Raw genomic sequence first — 18,046 nt, 5'->3', positions numbered from 1 at the left:
CCACCCGAACGCCAGCTGGAGGATACAGCCACCGCTATGGATGGACAGCAAAGCTGCAGACAGACAGAGGGAAAACTTGAGAGGCAGTGGAGGCAATGAAGCAGTCTGCAAAAAGGAGCAAAATCAAAAATGTTTGCTAGACTCCAGAAGTGCTGGGACACGCAGACAGCCTGGCTTCTGCCAAGGAGGGTTGTGAGCTACTGACAATTTCTTCAAACTGTTTGGATGGGATAGATGGCAGAATGAACAAGTATACTCATTAGGTCATAAATACATCTGAAAAGATATAAGTACATGTATCTCTATAAATAATGGTGTAAATGTCTTCAAACTTTGCTACAGTTCATTTCTTAGCTTGCTACCGCTCTCACTGCTACTGGCCCCATCATCTGAGACGTAAATGACCTTCTACTGTAGCGCTGCTCCGGGGAAGTTCAGTGCCAGCTTTTCAGCAAGACATTATCATCTAATGGCCTTGACAGTGGCTGAAAGACAGAATTTTCCACCATTTAGTGTTGGCCTGATGTGATTTCTTGTCCTGTGAGCATCCCACACTGCTAAGCAGAGGCAGCACCAAGCACACGGGTGCTTTTTGGGAGAGTGGAGAAGATTCAGGTACTCAGTCCAGTTTGTTCTTTGAAAATGAAAGAATTAATATCACTTGGAAAGAACTTAAACTAAAATAATGTCATGTGGGGGAGAATGAAAGAGGAGTAGGAGGTGGGAGAGCATTAGGAGCAGCAGGAGAAAGGCCAGGCAAGGCACATGGAGAGAGCAAACAGGGCTTCCCAGGGCCGGGACAGGTTCGGGGCCACTCCTGGCTGCACTCAACGGCTTCACAAACACCCCAGCGCAACACACAAGTGTAATATAAACCTTGACTCCTCGAGATTAGCGATGGCTGGGAAATAATGTTATCGCTCCCCATTACACTTCAAGAGCTCTTCAGGAAAAGACCCCAAAATTCCCACAGGCTTTAAATGAGGGTGAGATTTTCCCCTGGTGTTCATCCTCCTTTCCTAGGAGATCTTATGTCCTGCACGCATCACGTCTTCCTAGTCCTTGCCCAACTATGTAACAGCTCAACCATTTGCCTGGGAGTTTTAGTCTCTATGGAGATGCTGCTGTTTTTTCTCTGTCTCTCGCTCTCTCCTCTGCTGAAATCAGGGGATCCAAGATTTTCCTGCTGGGTCAAAACCCAATCTCCTTCCTCACAGGGGGTCAGTTTAACTACATATCACTGTGCCAGACGGTAACTTTTAGTACCACCCAGTTTCATTAGTTATCAAGGGCTAAAGTTGCGCTTCGAACATTCATCAATCGGTAGGAAAAAATACACATCAAATTAAAACTCCCAGCAAACTCCAACACCTTAGGGCTTTTTCCTTTTACAAGTGACATTTTCTTCCACTGAAAACAGAACTACTTGTGCAGGTGGTTTTTAAACACAAACAGCTGCTCCATGGAAATGCAGTCGGGGAAAATAATTCAGAAAAAAAGCCAAAGACAAAGCCATGGGTGTGGAGCAAGAATCTATACTGCCCTGATTTCCAGGGAAATATAGGAAGGGAAGAGAAACCTCAGATATAAACAGTAAGTGGAATTTCCATTGCACCGCTCCCAATAAATGCACTGGTTTTAAGGGAAGAAAAATGGGATCAAGGGACCAGAGCAAGCCAGTTGGTATTGCAAGGGAAAGCGTGGCTGAGGGGTACAGCTTGTAAAAAGCCGCTTCATCTTTCAGTGTCAGAACAATGCCCGGGTGTATGTTAAGCTGTGTTATCAGTGAGGGAAGCAGACCAACGCTGGGATAAACAGCACTATATAGCCAGGGTTTTGTGGTCACAATTCAGTCCTGCCTTTCCAGATAGTTCCTCCTTTTTTCTTGCTTCATTTGAATCTGTCCATCTTTTAAAAGATCATCTAGGAAGTAACTGTTTTTAGCACTGCCATCATCATTTTAATGACCAATACAACATTCTTTGGCTATACAGTATTAAAAAAAAAATTCTAAGTAATTATATTGTGACCAGACTGTAAGGTGAACTACCCAAGATCGCAGATGAATATTGCCGCTCTTTCCTTATTCCCACCACTTTGCCCTGCGACATCTCTGAATCCCCTCATTGCCTCTCTTCTGTGCATCCTCTCAAGCAAAAACTACCATCTTTCACTTCCAGGGCACTTTGTGCTTTAGACCCCATGGTGCATGCCATCGCCACGTGAAAACACAATGCTAACTTCCCTTCCAATAACAGACCACAGAGGTAACTCCTGAAATGCTGTGTTTTCTCCAGCCCTGCCCTCCAGACGGAGGAGGCTCTCCCTGCAAACACCCCCAAAGCTATTTCACCGGGCTCCTCCCAACTCTCCTTCAAATTCCTCTTTGAATTCGTAAGGATTAATCTCACGGAATGCTACAGCTGCTGTCAAGATGACAAGTCTCAGTTTCCTCCTCTCTTATATGCACCTATTAATGCTCTCTTTGACTATAACATTCTAAAGCAAGAACAATCCCTGTGCCCTTTATTCCCCACCCATCACATAGGTCTCCTGGCTCCTGCTCTCCTAGCGATGAAGCCCCCAGATCATTTTGAGTACAGACTGAAAACAAATGTTACATTAACCATTTGCACACATAGGAGGGTTATGATCTCAGCTAATACGAGCGGGCCTGGTGCCACCTTCCTATCCAAGCAAGTGTAATGCTACTGTAATAAGAACCCCAGAGTGTTACCCATTACTTTTCCTGGTGCTGACAGTGTATAAAATACTTCACATATAGAAATGAAGATGAAGTCTCCACCTTGGGAACTGCATTCCAAGAAGATGACATGAGCAGAGAAGAGGTGCAAGGAAAGCCAGTCTGATGCTGGTGAAGGCACATGTGTAACTTGTTAGTTCCACCCTTATTTTCCCTTTTCTCTGTACTCCTGTTGTGTGAATTCTCTTTGGAGACAAGGACTTTGCAACAGGATAAGCTATTTTATCAAACTGAATCACACCAGTAGTATCCCAGCCTGGGAAGGCCAAATAGCCCTGGAAGGTGTGCAGTCCTCGTAGCAGACAAATCAATAGCAAAACCTTAAACATTCAGGAACACAGAATAATCAATTGCAATATTAACGTGCTGGTAAAATGATTAAAGTTCGGCATTACACATATTTTCAAATGTACTGACACTTCATTCTCATAAAGGCCAGCTCAGTTATGTTTGATTTGTATTCATATCCTATAATGTGAATATATTTGCTCAAAATTGCTTAGTAGTAAATCACCATCACAGAAATAAGCGTATATTTATTTTTAGTATTCATGAATTGCTTGGAATTGGACCACCATATATTTAACACCTCTGAAGAAATCCGACCGTAACTTTTGAAAGCAACACCTTTATATATCATCATGGACATTGTTTCCTTAACAGTTAATCACACACTCTCTAATCATGTGACTTTTACCTTAAGAGAGAAAAATGAATGACTCTTTAGCTTGAAATGAAAAGCCCTCTACTTGACCTTTCAATGTGAAAAACCACATTGGGCTGGGTCCTGAGGGTGCTGAGCACTCTTGGCCACGTGCTGAGGACCCTTGGCTTCCACTGAAGCCGATAGAAGTTGAAGGCATTCAACAACTTGCTGGATCAAACCTGTAATCACTAAAAGCTCTCTCTGGAGCGATATAAATATGGACAGTCACTTCACAGATTTAGTCCAGCATTAGGGTTACTTTAAAACCAAAGCTGTCGGAGAAAATGTTGGATCTATGATATGACTTTGAACCCAGGTCACTAAAATCTTTCCCGACGCAGCATCTTCTTTGGGATTCTTAAGAAAGCTAAACCTGCAAAGACAAATATTATGGCAACAAAAATAAATGCGTGAGTTTTTAACCTTTTCAGGGAAAGTAATTCCTTTATTGGCTGCAGCTAAAACTTCCTACCTTTCTTTCCCTTTTTGTTGTATCTGTGAGTAATTTCTTCAGTCACATTGTTTATAAGAAGTGAAGTTATTCGTAATCATGCCTTAAGAGTATGTACACAAACTGGACATCCTAATAGAGCACTATGTATTAAATTCCTGATTGTTTGACATAAATTCTCTCTCTTTCTTTTACTCAGACAGGAAGCTTCCCATTTATTTACGAATAGGTTAAGACCCTAGTCATGTTCCTAACCATGTTCCTAAGTGCTAACATATATTAAGTAAATTTAGAGCCTCTTCTGCATAGGAAACAAATTAAACCGGTTAAACATGGAGAAAGACTAAATGTAATCTATCTTTTGTCATGTTTATGATATCGGAACGCATCTTACATGAATGTTCCAATTTGGCTGTTACAGCAGATGGGTTGCTTATGATAAACCACAACTACAGACAGAGAATGTGATAATATAAATCATAAAGAAGATAAATAATGAAATTCTTTGAAATAACATTGGTTAAATATTTAGACATTTGGTTTCTAAGCTTGCTTGCACATATGAAATAGTATTCTCTACTGATGGAAAGAAATGCTCTCAACAATAATCATATTGGGCCAACAAAGTCTATGGGACTTATTTGCATTTACAGATCTCTTTGGATTTATATAAAATTTATGTACACAGGGAAGATGCTTGCTCTCAGGGCAATAGTCTGGTACAGAAACTGGTAAGGACAACCCGTGACCGAGCTATTCTTCCTTAGGTCAGGGGACACTGGAGCGCTGTTGTTTTCTCCTCTCTGCTTCTTCGTGTGAAGTACGCAAGCCTGGGGAAAAAGTGAAGTCTTGCCTTTATCCTCTCTGATTTATAGCTGGCCTAGCTGAGGTAGGTACCAAACCTCAAAATTATTACCAGGCAGAACTTCAATTTTCCAATTCACAAAAGTCCTAGAAATCTGATTTCTACCAGTAACTTAAGAAGGAAGATTAGTGTGCAAATCCAATGAGGGAGACACGCAACCAAGCTTATGACTGCACCGAAGAAAGAAATCCACTTCTCACAGATTTTATTTTTACTGGAAGCTTTACACATTTCAAAGGTAGGTGTTGAGTCCAAGCTCCCCTTAGAGAGAGATTAGACTTCCTGAATGCAGCCCTCATCATCCTCACCTAGGTGTTTATAGGAAAATGGGTGAATTGCCCCCAAGAGGTGCCTCTCTCTTTAAACTGATGATCAGTTTAAATTGCTGAACGATAGATGGCTAATGTAGGCTAGATGTCTAAGGATGGCATGGCTAAAGAGATGTTAATGACTATCTTGGTGTTTCAATTTCAAACACCATTTGTGTACTTTGCTAAACAAGGGCCCAAAAGAACAAAGATTGAACACTCAGCAGTTAAATTAAAAATTATTTATGTACTGGGTTAGAAAATAGAGCTAAACCTGTGCCTCCTGAAATACAAAGGACACTTGCCCCAACTTTATTCAGAGTAGGACTCAGAATTGTATTTTTATGAATTTTCCATGAGATACACATCATTTTACATGATTGTTGGGTAGTTCCATTTAATCCCTACAGCAGTGAAAGCCACTGAGGTATTCATTAAACAAAGATATTGGTATATTCACAACAGCATCATTTCTCTGCCCAAATCCCGGCATGACTTACGTCCTGGGGATCAAAGGGCTGTGAGGGCAACCCACAGCCAAGTGCATGCAGCCAATATTCCCCTTCCAGGAACTGACGCACGATTAAATGCACAGAAACTGGAGCACACGCGGTGCCCCTTCCTTCTAAATTAAGGATCTTGCCTTTTTAAACGAAGTGATTATGATGAGGGCAGTAGGATTAAGAGAGGACCAGGGCCTTTTGTGCAGGTGGTTTCCCTAATAGGAGACTTTCTAGCAAGAGAGCACTACATATTCTTCAGGCTCAAAGCTAAACTTCTATTAAAACCAATTAATTCATTGAACAGGCTTGTATCGCTTTACAGTGCCTGGGCCTCTGCTTAAAAGAAATCAATTCTATGAGTACAGCTGAGAAATAACCACTATAATAGATGTTTTAGCTCTTGCTTTTACTTTTCTCTGATAGCCCTTAAGGTGGTCAGAGGTAAAAGCTAAAGATGCATTGTAGCCTAAGGGATGATTGAATGAAAAAATGGGGGATGGGAGTACAGCTATGCTGATAGACCAATTTCCCACCACTGCAAGCCAGCGCAATTGATTGATGAATCCTTGCTCTGTCAAGAGGCAGCCCTTCAGATTTGATCACATAAATACTCATTCAACTCAAATTCTGCTTGACAAGCCTCAGACAGCTTTGTTCTGTCACAGATATCATTGGAAGGAAAATGCTCCATTAATCATCCTTAATTAACTTTACCATAGTCTGCTGGAACCAATATGTTCTCTGGCTAAATCCCTAAGACTTAGCTAGATTTCTGTAGTTATCAAATAGAGACTTGTTTTTAAAGTTCCTCTCCCTTATTGCTGTTAACTACAGGAAATCTTTCCCTGCCTGTTTTTTAGGAAGTCACTTCCATTGATCAGGATGTGGCTTAATCCTTTGACAGTTAAGCTCCTTTACCAGAGACACACAATTATACCTATTTCTGATTATAAAAGATTACTTTTACATCTGCAATAAGTGCTAAGGTGTTTTACTTCCAAAACACCAGTTGTTTTCGGGCTGCGAGAAAGCTTTGCAAACATAACTAAAAAAAACCCCCAACTTATAAAAAGGGAATAGGAAGAAACAAAAGGGATTAATTGGATTTTGGGGACGATTAGAAGTAATAGATGATATTTCAGGTGCAAAGCAGGTGGGAAAGCGTGAAGACATGCTTGTTAGCCTGGGACGCCACTATCTTTTCTCACTCAGCAGTTTTGTTCTGCTGAGGAACTGGAGGAAGCCCTGAGACCACCCTGTTAACATTTTACCAGCAAGAGATCCTCAGATGGCTCCTGCTTTTGATGGGTGTCCTCCATTCACGGAGACGCTCCTGAAGCACGCACAAGTGCATCTACCCCACGGAGTTCCCTCTATCCGTGTGTATTGTTACACTGATAACATTTCTTTCTTTCTGATGTTTTCTTTTAATGTGGTGAAACCCCGATATTCCTCAGGGATTTTAAATGGGACTTGAGGGGTCTGACACCTTGCTGGATTGGGACCTTGCTGCACAGAGGCAATGGGAGCAACAGACCATGCAAATAAATTCCTTACTCATTCACTCCCATTGACTGGGATACGCCCCTAAGAAAGGATTCACTGAAGATGAGGAAAGCAAATATCACAGAAACCATTTGATTAAATAGAAACAAGCGTGGGAACCATTTCTTTAGTGAAACAAAGCCTTATATTTGTAATCTTACAAAACCTTACTCATATAAGCAGCCTTTATTCCTGAAAACCATATTACTGAAAGCTTAGGAGAACATGGGCTGTCTATATTGCTAAACATTTTCGTGTGAGCTGGGTACAAGCGATGAAATATAACCTAAATTGTTAAGCAGATTTAATGGTAAAAGCTAATGCTTCTTTTATAAAGGAAACATAGTATTTTAAAGTTAACACTGCAGCACAGGGGGGGGAAAAAATCACACTCTATCCCTGTGTATGTCAGAAATCTTCTGCTCGCCCTGGGGAGAAGTCGCTTTGTGTTATGCTCTCTACCAACCTTGGACTGTGGTCAATTTAATCAACGCTCCTCCTGACGGCAGCACTGCTCAGTCAAAAATGGAAGTGACCATTTCAAGCTGTGCACTCCGAGAAGCCAGCTGGCCTATTTTAAAGTCTCTGGAAACTTGACATACAGCACCGAATATACTAGTTATAAAGGCGTCTTCTCAGATTATACAACAGAAAAAGGCGGATGCATAAATCAAGGCTACCAAGCCTTTGCACACCAAAGGACCAAACCAGAGAAGCATCAGCTGGCAACAAGATGACAACGAATTGCAGCCAGAAATAAGAGATATCTAGATAAAAAATGGAAACAACTTCTGTTTTCCTGTCTTGTCCTCAGGAAGAGCTGGAGCCTGAAAAAATAGCCAAAGCTGGGACCTTTTCAACAAACATAAAATTTTCTGTATGGTTGGGTCCACTTTGCCATCAGTGCTCTTTTCTCCTTCCTTTCCCTCTTGGTTCCTTCTCCTTTTCCCACACACTTGTCTCCACCACTTGTTCTCTTTTCAGCTTTATTTTCTCCCTCTTTAACCAATATTTTGCAGAAGTTTTTCTCCCAACTGAACAGGGAACTAATCTGCCTTCAGCTGCCCTGCCCCAGCTCACAGGGTTGTGGCTTAGGTTTCCCTCTCACCTCAACACAGAGGTGCTCAGGGAGAGGAGAAGGACACGATGATTGAGGTCTCAGGAAGAAGGAGTCTTCCAGCCATAGTGCCTGCCTGATTCTGCCTGGAAAACAACGATAAAGCAGGTTTATCAGCACTAACCTGGGTTTTGCTCTTAAAGCAGGTTGCAGGGAGGTGGGAGCCCCAGTGATCCTGCTCCTTCCAGCACATGGTTGTCTGTCTTATTCAGTCTTGCCTCAAAATACAGCTATGATATAAATTGATGGACAAAATGCATAACTGAAAGAATACTTAGATGCAGGAAACTTTTTTAAAAAAATATATATATATTATGTAGACCTCTATGACAACATCCAGTCCATCTTTAAATCACAAAATGAAATAAACAGGATCAGATGTATAGTGAAAAACCTGTAAATGTCCTTTTTCATTATGGAGGTCAAAGAATACATTAGTTATTTTTAACTAATGTCTTATTCGACCCCATGCAAACTTAAATCAGTTTGGGTCTGACTGATTCAAAGCTGTTCTCTGGTTCCCTGCTCTGCTGTAATAATTGACTAGGCTAGACTTTAGAAAGGTCAAAAAAGCAGCCCCGCTTCATATTATTTCAGCTAATAACTCAGTTCTTAAATCAAAATTTAAGAACTAATCTCTCAAAGCAGTATTTCCTCCCCCTCCATTAAATCCATATGTAATTTCAAATTAAATGATAGATGTAGAAAATCGTTACTTTTTGCTTAATTACTTTTAAGTTACTGGGGGACACAGCATGAGGGTTTGTTAGAAGATCTAGGATTCTCCAAAAAAAAAATCAGAATTAAGAAAATCTAAGAAAATCTCAGAAAATGCAGCAGCAACTAAAGAACCTCAGGAAAAAACAGCAGGCTACCGACAATCTAAAGGAAAAACCAGGCAGACACATTGCAGCATCTAACGCAGGCTCAGAAATGGCTGGGAAGCAGATCTGTAGGGTAGGTACGGTAGGGCTGATAGGAAGCTTGTCAGCACCGATGAGATGTGTTAGTCACAACAAACATACTGGGGGCTTCCTTTGAGTGGCAGACAACAAAGGCTTCAAACTAAGCTATCATCACTCTCTTTAAATATATACATTCCAAAAGGATACCAGCATATGGCTTATTAAGTGCAAATCTAAAGACTGAGTCATGTCAACTGTTTAACATAAAAGTTAACATGTTAAGTGACTCATTTCTACAAAAGATTCTGATATTAATTCATAAAACCCCCAAATCCAAGTGCTTTAATTTCTTTACATTAGTTTGCAATGTTATATTCACTCACAAAAAACTTACTCTGTATTCAGCATATTCTTATTGCATTTTGCTCTCTTTATTTGACTCCTTTCAACAGAAAATTGGCCTTAATCCCAATGTAGGAATGCAAGATGAAGATCATTAGGAAGTACAGTAGTGTGAACAAGGTCTGTCATTCCTCCAAGGTTATTGTGGTCATATTTAAGAAAAAGAGAGAGAGAAAAGTAACCCCACTTGCACACGTAAGAAGGGGACTGCTTTGCCCCATTTGAAGTTGCCAGTAAACCTCTCCTGATTCCCCAGGATGAGGATGGGAGGATGTTTGTCCAAGCACATCTGCATGCACATCTGGAAGATCCTTCTGGTACACGCGTGGTTGCCCCACACATCTCCTTTTTCCTCAGTATCACGAAAACAGAGATTTCAAATTGGGCATGGCATGATCAGGCATCTGTTGTAGTCAGCCAGTTGACACAGCAGTGTTTTCTCTTCCTCCAGCTCTCCCCCTACCTCCCCCAAAATGCCTTTTCTTTTTCCACTTTCAAAGAGATATTTTGTTTTAAGACGCCAAACGCTGGGCTTCAGCTGCTGTTTATGGGATACTTATTTGGGGCTGCAGTAAACTGCTAGTGGTTTGAGGTTGGCTCTTCAAACTGTAACCGCTGTTGGGTTTTGTGTTGCTTTTTCTGCCGAGGGAGCTTTTTCTTTCCCGCTTCCCCGCGGTCACTCTGTGCTGGGCTTTTGTTTAGCCTCTCGGCACAGCGTTGTTTATTTGCACTAACAGTGCCGGCTGTGCTCCCCGTGGACTGTTTGTCCAGTGGCCTGTGGAGCCTCCATGACTTTACTGTTGACAAGTGGTAGGTGGGACCCAAGTTTTTGTGGTTAAATTGTTTATTGATAATTACCTGTTAATTACTACTGCTGCCAGCTTCCTATAATTTATCATAATCACTGTTTTTTCTTGTTCTTAGAAAAAACATGTGAAAGAGGAGGGATAACAAAGAGAGCAAAAGAAGCAAGAGGGCCCAATTTTGATCCCTCCTTCCTGAGTTTTAAAACTGCATGATTTGATTAGTTTAACATCTGGCCAGCGCTCATTGGTGCAACCCATTGGTACAACGAGGGCATCCCCTCCCCGGGAGCTGCCAGCGGGGGCCAGCTCTACTGTGCTCGTACGGGAGATGGATTCGGTGTAAGAGCTCAACCCAACCACGCTTTCCCTGAACTGTGGAAACATGTAAACACATCAGTAAGTCATTTTTTTTGCTTATAAAGGGCACAAAACAGTTCTCCGTCATGTCCGAAGAAGGAACATTTTTTAGGGATTTGGTTTTTTGGTGCATTGGTTGGCAGCTGACTTACTCCGTGCACTAACACAACACCATAGGACACCTGCAGAAAGACCAAGTGGTACCCTCCGTTGTACCATTCTAAACGTATTGCTTCAAACCAGGACAAGCCAGGGAGCCACGTTCGCCGGCTGTGGGGTGGCTGCCCAGTGAATCGAGGAGGGAAGAAGCCTTCTTGGGAAGAGACTTGCTCCTCGATCATGGACCACCCCGGCCACTTGCTCTGCCTCCCATGGCTGGTGAGGCTGCAGCTGGTAGGCTCTTCAGAAGGCTTCTGGTGGCCAGAAGATTTCTCTTTAAAGACTGAAACTAAAACTAAGCCCATGTATTTATCTCCTTAAATGCATTTCCAGGCCTATGAACTCTGGCATGTCTTAATCCCATGTTTAAAGCCACAGTGTTTGGCACAAATGCATTTTTAAGGGGTCACAACAATAACAGTATCCCTTCTGAGATGCTGCCCAACTATCAAATTAAGGCTGTTTAATAATACAGAGCATGAAAACCAGCACCATCAGCAGCCCTGGAAGGGATATGGAAAACCAAAAGCCCAATGCCAAGGAGTACCTACAGAGACGTTTTCATGGACACATTACTGCAAACTATTAAAATTGTAGTGGATACAAAACAAATGATCGTGTTTCCGTGTTTTGACAAGTTTACACAGTTCCCCCTTTTAGAAGCGTTACAGCTGGGAAGGAACTATATCTTCGTTTCGATACATTTATAGAATTTTTATTCTAGGTCCCTATTTACACATTTCCTGGCCTAAACAATAGCCACCCACCCCCCCTCGTGCCATGTGCGCATCGGTCACTGCCCGGCATCATCCCTCCGCATGACTCAGGCTGTGTACAATTGTCCGGGCCACTCACAACAGTTTATCATCATTGTTTGGTATAATTGGAAGCAGAAGTATTTATACGCACCCGTGTACCCTACAAGTAAATTTATAAAGGCAACTGTCTCTTTTAATCTATAGCACGGCCAGTGTAAACAGTAATTTGAAGGAATATTCAGATTTATTACATTACTCGCTTAAAGATCAATGTTTAAAATGGATATATATTGCATTAATCCAAACACACAACAAATCATAAAGCTATTTACACAATAAATTTACAATTCCCGCAGACATTTTAATCCTGTTTCTGCTTCCAAGGAGCGCTCTTGTCTGCACACACACACACATATCCACCAGCAAACACACTCGCACGCTCACAAAGTACTATTGTAATGTTAATTAACCTAATTTATAAACTGCCAACTAGACCTGTAACCTCAGCACAATATACACTTAACCATAAAGATGTGAATTAAAGTCACATTAAGGGGAACGGACAAAAGCAAAGAAATTTGGCGTTGGGGCTGACGCGTGATCCCAACCTCAGCCCCATGGCACCTCCGGTGTCACCCCTCTGCGAGTCAACAGCATCGCTTCGGGCTTCAATCCCGCTCGTCTCACCTTCCTACGGCTAAGTCATACCCCTAGTTATTTAAACTTCATTTCTGTGGTTTAAAATAATATCCCATTGACGTGGGATCCAAAACTCCTTCAGAACTAATAAAATGTCACCCTGCCAAACTGAGACGATACGTGCCAACCTTTAGCCTAGTGTGAAATTTTATAACTGAGTTATAAACCCCTCAAAAAACAGGGCTTATAATGGAAAGGCTGACAGATTCTTAACTATACAGTTTCCAGTGGGCTTCTGCTTAATATACTGTATTTCTTCTCCTTGAAGATATTAATTTACTTTTTGAAATGTTCATTGCTAAGATTAAGCGTAGGGTTTTGAAATGTGTGCACAGGCAATTTATGCAGGCACACAAATGTACTCTTCTCCAGATGTACAGAATACTAATTTGAAAATGATTTATATGCCGTGCCGTACTGTACATCCATCCCCTGCTCAAAAGGTTTTCCTCTGACACAACACTGGGATCATCTCATATATTAACCCTCCAATAGCATTAGAAATTCATTGAAAAATTGATGAGGATTTCGGTCGATGGCACAGGCTGGAATGAATTTTGTGGATTTTAGCAAAATTGCCAAGAAGGTCAGAATAGACACATCAACAAGTGAATACACTGGAAATAAAGGTCTATACATATAAAATATATACTTCTATGGGAGGACAAGCAACAGGGTCGTTCAGAAAGACTGTGAAAAGATAGCAAAGTTACTAAATCCTTAGAATAACCAGTCCTTAACCCAATGACTTAGTATTTGGCCGTGTACGTGCACCATGCTGACAACCGTATTTCCACAGCAGCCCCTGGCTGCTGATTGCACAAGAGTATGGAAGGATCCAGCCAAAATGTAGTAACAGGCCTCACAGCTGACATTAAAATGAGCTTCTTACAGACTTACACATCACTCAGCATGTGAATATTTCGCAACAAATACCCCTTCAGCAATTAAAAATATTTTTAAAATACATTTCCACTGTTACACCTCCATCAGGAGCTCACTTTTCCTTTCCTCACTTGGTCCCCAGCTCCTCCACATGTACGTGTTTGGGTCTTGCTTGGAGGTAAGCTATAGGCACATCAATACTTTGCCTGCCCAATATGACAAAAAAGGCATATGCTCGAAAACAACCTATCGCAGCCTTTCAAAGGAAAAATCTTTTCTTTGAAGCTACGTGAATTTCTATATTCACTAGAAATACAGGAGTATAAAATGCATCAGTGATGAGAAACCACACTTGCCTTTGAAGGGTGAAGGCATGGGAGACGCAAACAGGATTTTCTTTATTTTTGACCACAGTAAAATTTTCTGAGCTTTGCAGCCCCCGCTCAATCTCATGTGGCCTCTTGGAGCACCATAAGAGAAATAGCGCCGGACACCTGAAGGCTCATTCAACACTCACAGGAGATGAGAGAGAGAATTTATAGATAACAGTGGGTGAGATTTCTCATAGAATATAGACTGCTTCATCTCCACCTCAGTTTTATCAAAAATATACTGACAGTCAAGGTGAGTGGTTCCCACATGAGGCAGAGAAAGCCAAATATGTGTACCATAAATGCACGACCCTAAATTGCCTTAAAATAAAAGGGATAGAGGAAAGCTCTGAACTCCCCAGGAATCCTTCTGTTGTTTGAATGCACGTTATGCCATGGACCTTAATAAAATTAGTTCCCTGCTACGGACACCAAGACTAAACCAACCAATTCATTTGGGAAATTTGCTCATCGGTGTTCCAGAGGACTGCTGGAAGTGATGCTTTTGTTAATGACGCAAAGGGAGCAGCCTTTCTTATTCCCCACGGTGCAGACCAAAATACCTCTCCTAAATCAGTGCCTGAGGAAGCCCAAGCAAGCGGTACCAACCATGCCAGACTCACGTGCTGGCAAGTCCCGCAGGTGTGTGGGCATCCCACAGACGTTGCCCCGCAGCAGGCAGCATGGTCCCCGTGCTGCAGCCCCCCTGCCGAGGCTGTGCAGACCTGGATCCTCCCAGGGCTGGAAACCGTTCCGCAGTCACGAGTGACAAAACTCAAAGCTTTTCAGCTGTGCACAAGACCACAAATATTTTCTATTTAATATACTTGATTTTAGGGAATATCTTCAATTTTTGCAAAAGTATTTTAATGCCTTTTTGCTCTTTTGTATGTCATCTTCATTATTATTTAATCCCAGCTTGGCTGCTCCCTGTACAGTTGGTGGAGAATAGATATAGGAACTTTTGTCCCTGAAATTATTTAAACCAGATTGGAATGATCCTGAAACAGGTTCTACACAGGACTTTTAAAATTACTTCTTATTTAATAAAGCTGGCCTGGGTTTCAGTGGATGGTAGTAAAGAACAAACAGTGGGCCTAGCTCTGCTCCCACTGAGCTCGAAGGGGTTTTGCTACACTGATGAAGCCTCATCCTGTATCAGCAACTATAGCTCCACCGAGGCCATGAAGATCATTATTAAATCAATGACGTATCTGGTAGAGATCTGATTCACAGTATTTAATAGCAGCTGGGTCACAAGCTACCATTATCTTTCACCATGAAGATTTTTAGGCATCGCTAAACAGCTTGCTGCAAACACAAAATTAGTTATCTTTGCCAAAGGGTTGAATGTAATTATGATTTTAGAAAAGATACTTAAAATATCCAGTGGAGGAAATTTGGTAATTTGTTCTGTCAACTGGGAGAACAACTTCAGTAGAAAACTATTTCATCTGCCCCTGCTTGAGATGATATATTTTATTTGAAATAATTTCCTCGGCCTGTGTCTGGAGGGTGAAAACTGACTTGTTCTTATTTATCTTTCTTTTGGGGCTGCATGAATTTCAGACTCATGAAAGTGAGCGACTGATAGCAGTTAAGCTAGGCAGAGCATTGGCAGGTGAGTTCAGAGCTTCCACTCTGCTGCCAATGTGTCTCCACTGCAGCCCCAAATACCTCTATATTCTAGGGAATAGCCAGCCTTTAACAGGCACTGCCACTTTTAAAATACCAATAACTGTGATCTATGACTTGGATTTCCTATGGAATGGCAACTAGATTGGTTTCAAAACTACTTCTCCCCTACCTGCATTAAGGGTTTGTCGAACACCCTTTGCTGCAATATCCAAATGCTAATTCAGACCATTAATCCCCAAGCATGGGCACTGAAATGCTGGGTGCTCACGTGGTGGTAGGGCTCCGAGGGACAGCGGGGGAGTTGGAGATGTGCCTTGATTTAAATGACAGCGAGGAGCAATGCAGCACCCCCAAACAACAGCAGCAACAACCAGCAATGGAAGGAATGACTCATTTAATGCTGACAAATTGCACCTTTCATAGTTTAATGAAAAACCAAAATATGCCTAAAATGGAGATGGAAACATGGCTTTCCAAAACTGTGGTGGGCACACCTGTAGGTACTGCAAAGCATTTTGGCTTAATTCTGCCTTGTAGTTTCTCCAGCAAGAGCTAGAGAAAAGGTTGAGCTTGTTTTTGTGCTGGGACAGCTGAGCCCAGCCTCACAGGTGCTGCTGAGAGGTATGTTGGGGACCATTTTCCAGTAACCATGGATTTGGCCTTATATGCTGTGCTACAGCTTAAACAAAATATCATGGTACAGTTACAAAGCTACAAAAGTTTCAATTGCACTGGAAACACCAACATGACTTTCTAGTGACATCCCGAAGACACCACTACGGCTCATGGTCATGAAACACAGCCACATGTTACAGAGACCTGAACATCATTTCTTTATGTTAGCTCTGGTTGTGGACGTTTCGGTTCTCGCTGCATTGAATATTCATGCCACGCTGTTCCTCCCAGCCCGGGTTCTCAAAGAACAAGGAACAAATAAGATAACGTTTATCCCCATGAATCATAAAATATCGATTTTCAGTGCAACCAATAGCCTTTCATCCACACTCTTCTAAGAACAGATTTTATATGGTACGTGAAACCAAAGGTTGTTACGAATCGTAAGGCAGAGCTGAATCAGTTAGGAAGAACCCATTAAACATGAATCCATGGAAATCCTCCTTTTTTGTTGTTAAATATTCCTACAATAAATGCTACAGTGTGACTTGCAATTTCCTCAAGTTCCTTTTCTCAGAACAATGATGGCTGGCAGCCGCTCAAACTGCTTCAGTAAACTTTGCAAGATAGAAAGCAATTTAGTTTCCCTTTAAGACTTCATTGCTAAAGTTATGCTCATTGATTTCCAACCTCATAATTAAAATTTCTCATTAAACATGCTTGACAGCTGAATGTGATTCCTTTTACCTGCTACTGCTACCTTTTTTTTTTTTTCCTTGTGATACCATTTCATTACAAAAGAACAATAGATTTCCTTTCAGGGTAATATAAGGGCACGGTGAGTAATGTACTTTCTATCCTACAGAAGGCCTAATATTGTTAATTTGCTAAATCAATTAAAAGAAACCACTTTGGGGAAAGACGCGAGTCTTGCATATGGATCACATCAGCCATAATGTGCAGGAGTTCAAAGGCTGGCATTTCGCCCCAGTTGGCACCTAACAGTTTACTCCGATCCAGGGAATTTGGCTCTTGATTTCAAACAAATGCATCCTGAAGGCTTAAGGCCAGGAGTAGCTCCATGTGATTTATGTTTCATACTTTCTCATAACACAAAACCTAAAGAGCTAAAAAAAAAAAGGTTATTATTATGGGGCATTTGCTGCAACATACATGTAAATACAGAATCACTCAGTTGCCCTGTGCACCTTGTGTTGTTTAATATGAGGCTTTTCCTCTGTGTAGTTGTTTGAATCCCTAAAATTACTGCTCCTCCTGCCAGTTCTGACAACATAAGATGGCAGTGACCTGTTTGTAAATTTTTTTGCTTTCCAAGACAGGCTCACACCCAAACACAACACCCACCTTTCCCAGCAGGAGATATTTGCCCCAAAATATGCAGCTGGGAGATGGCACTGGCTGCACTGGAAACATCTCACAGAGCCCCAGCTGTGGAAACAGCAGAGGACTGGGGGAACTTCACACTAGCTCTCAGCCCAGCATCAACCCCGTCTTCTGCTGACCACCACAGGAGGAGGGATGCCTGTCAGAGAACAGGCAGATTTCCCTGAGGGCTAAGGGATGTTTATGGACCTGACCTTGGCAGGAGCTGACTTCAAGTGTCTTCAGAGCACCCCGGGATTTCTTAGCCTCAAGCACTTAGCAGAGGAACAGAAACTCTCTTCCCAATCATAAAATTAGCAATGGGAGTGGTTTAAAATGACAGATTTAAACATACAGGCATTGTTAAAACATTAAGTACTGCCTAATATGCCAGGTTCCTGGTGCAAACCGCATCGCTAGAGCTGATTTAGAAAGGAAAATGAGCAATAGATCACTGCTTACAGAACAATTAATTGCTCTGCAGTTTAAGAGAGCAATTAAATAACATCCATGGCTTTCCAAATTCTAACTTGCCAATCTAGGCATACAGCGAGCCAGTTAGTTACTATATCAGCAGAGCACTAGGTAATTAGCAACATGTTGCAATGTAGTACTACAATCCAGTGTCTTTTCATTAAAAACAAATAAGTAAGTTGTATAAGTGTGCACTGCTGGTCCCCAAAGTTGGTAAAGCCCAGTGCTGCATGGATTTGCTCTCATGCACATAAACACTTGTCTATAGCAGTGCCCAGTGACAGTTAAGGTGCTGTCAGCATATTCATTACAAACCCCATTTTTCTATGGTTTAT

General features: G+C 41.7%; 1 protein-coding gene and 1 long non-coding RNA gene across 8 annotated transcripts in view; one reads left to right on the top strand and one right to left on the bottom strand.

Moving 5' to 3' along the window:
- The window catches only part of MECOM (MDS1 and EVI1 complex locus), a 341,271-nt gene that overhangs the window by 70,141 nt on the left and 253,084 nt on the right, over positions 1-18,046 (bottom strand). The window lies entirely within an intron of this gene.
- Positions 3,736-11,513, top strand: LOC129209865 (uncharacterized). Its single transcript, XR_008578242.1, has 3 exons — positions 3,736-3,880; positions 4,689-4,810; positions 10,491-11,513. It is a non-coding gene; the product is annotated as an uncharacterized LOC129209865 (long non-coding RNA).

This window comes from Grus americana, chromosome 9 (assembly GCF_028858705.1).
Source record: "Grus americana isolate bGruAme1 chromosome 9, bGruAme1.mat, whole genome shotgun sequence".
Classification (NCBI taxonomy): Eukaryota; Metazoa; Chordata; class Aves; order Gruiformes; family Gruidae; genus Grus; species Grus americana.
This window is presented reverse-complemented; position numbering and strand designations above follow the sequence as displayed.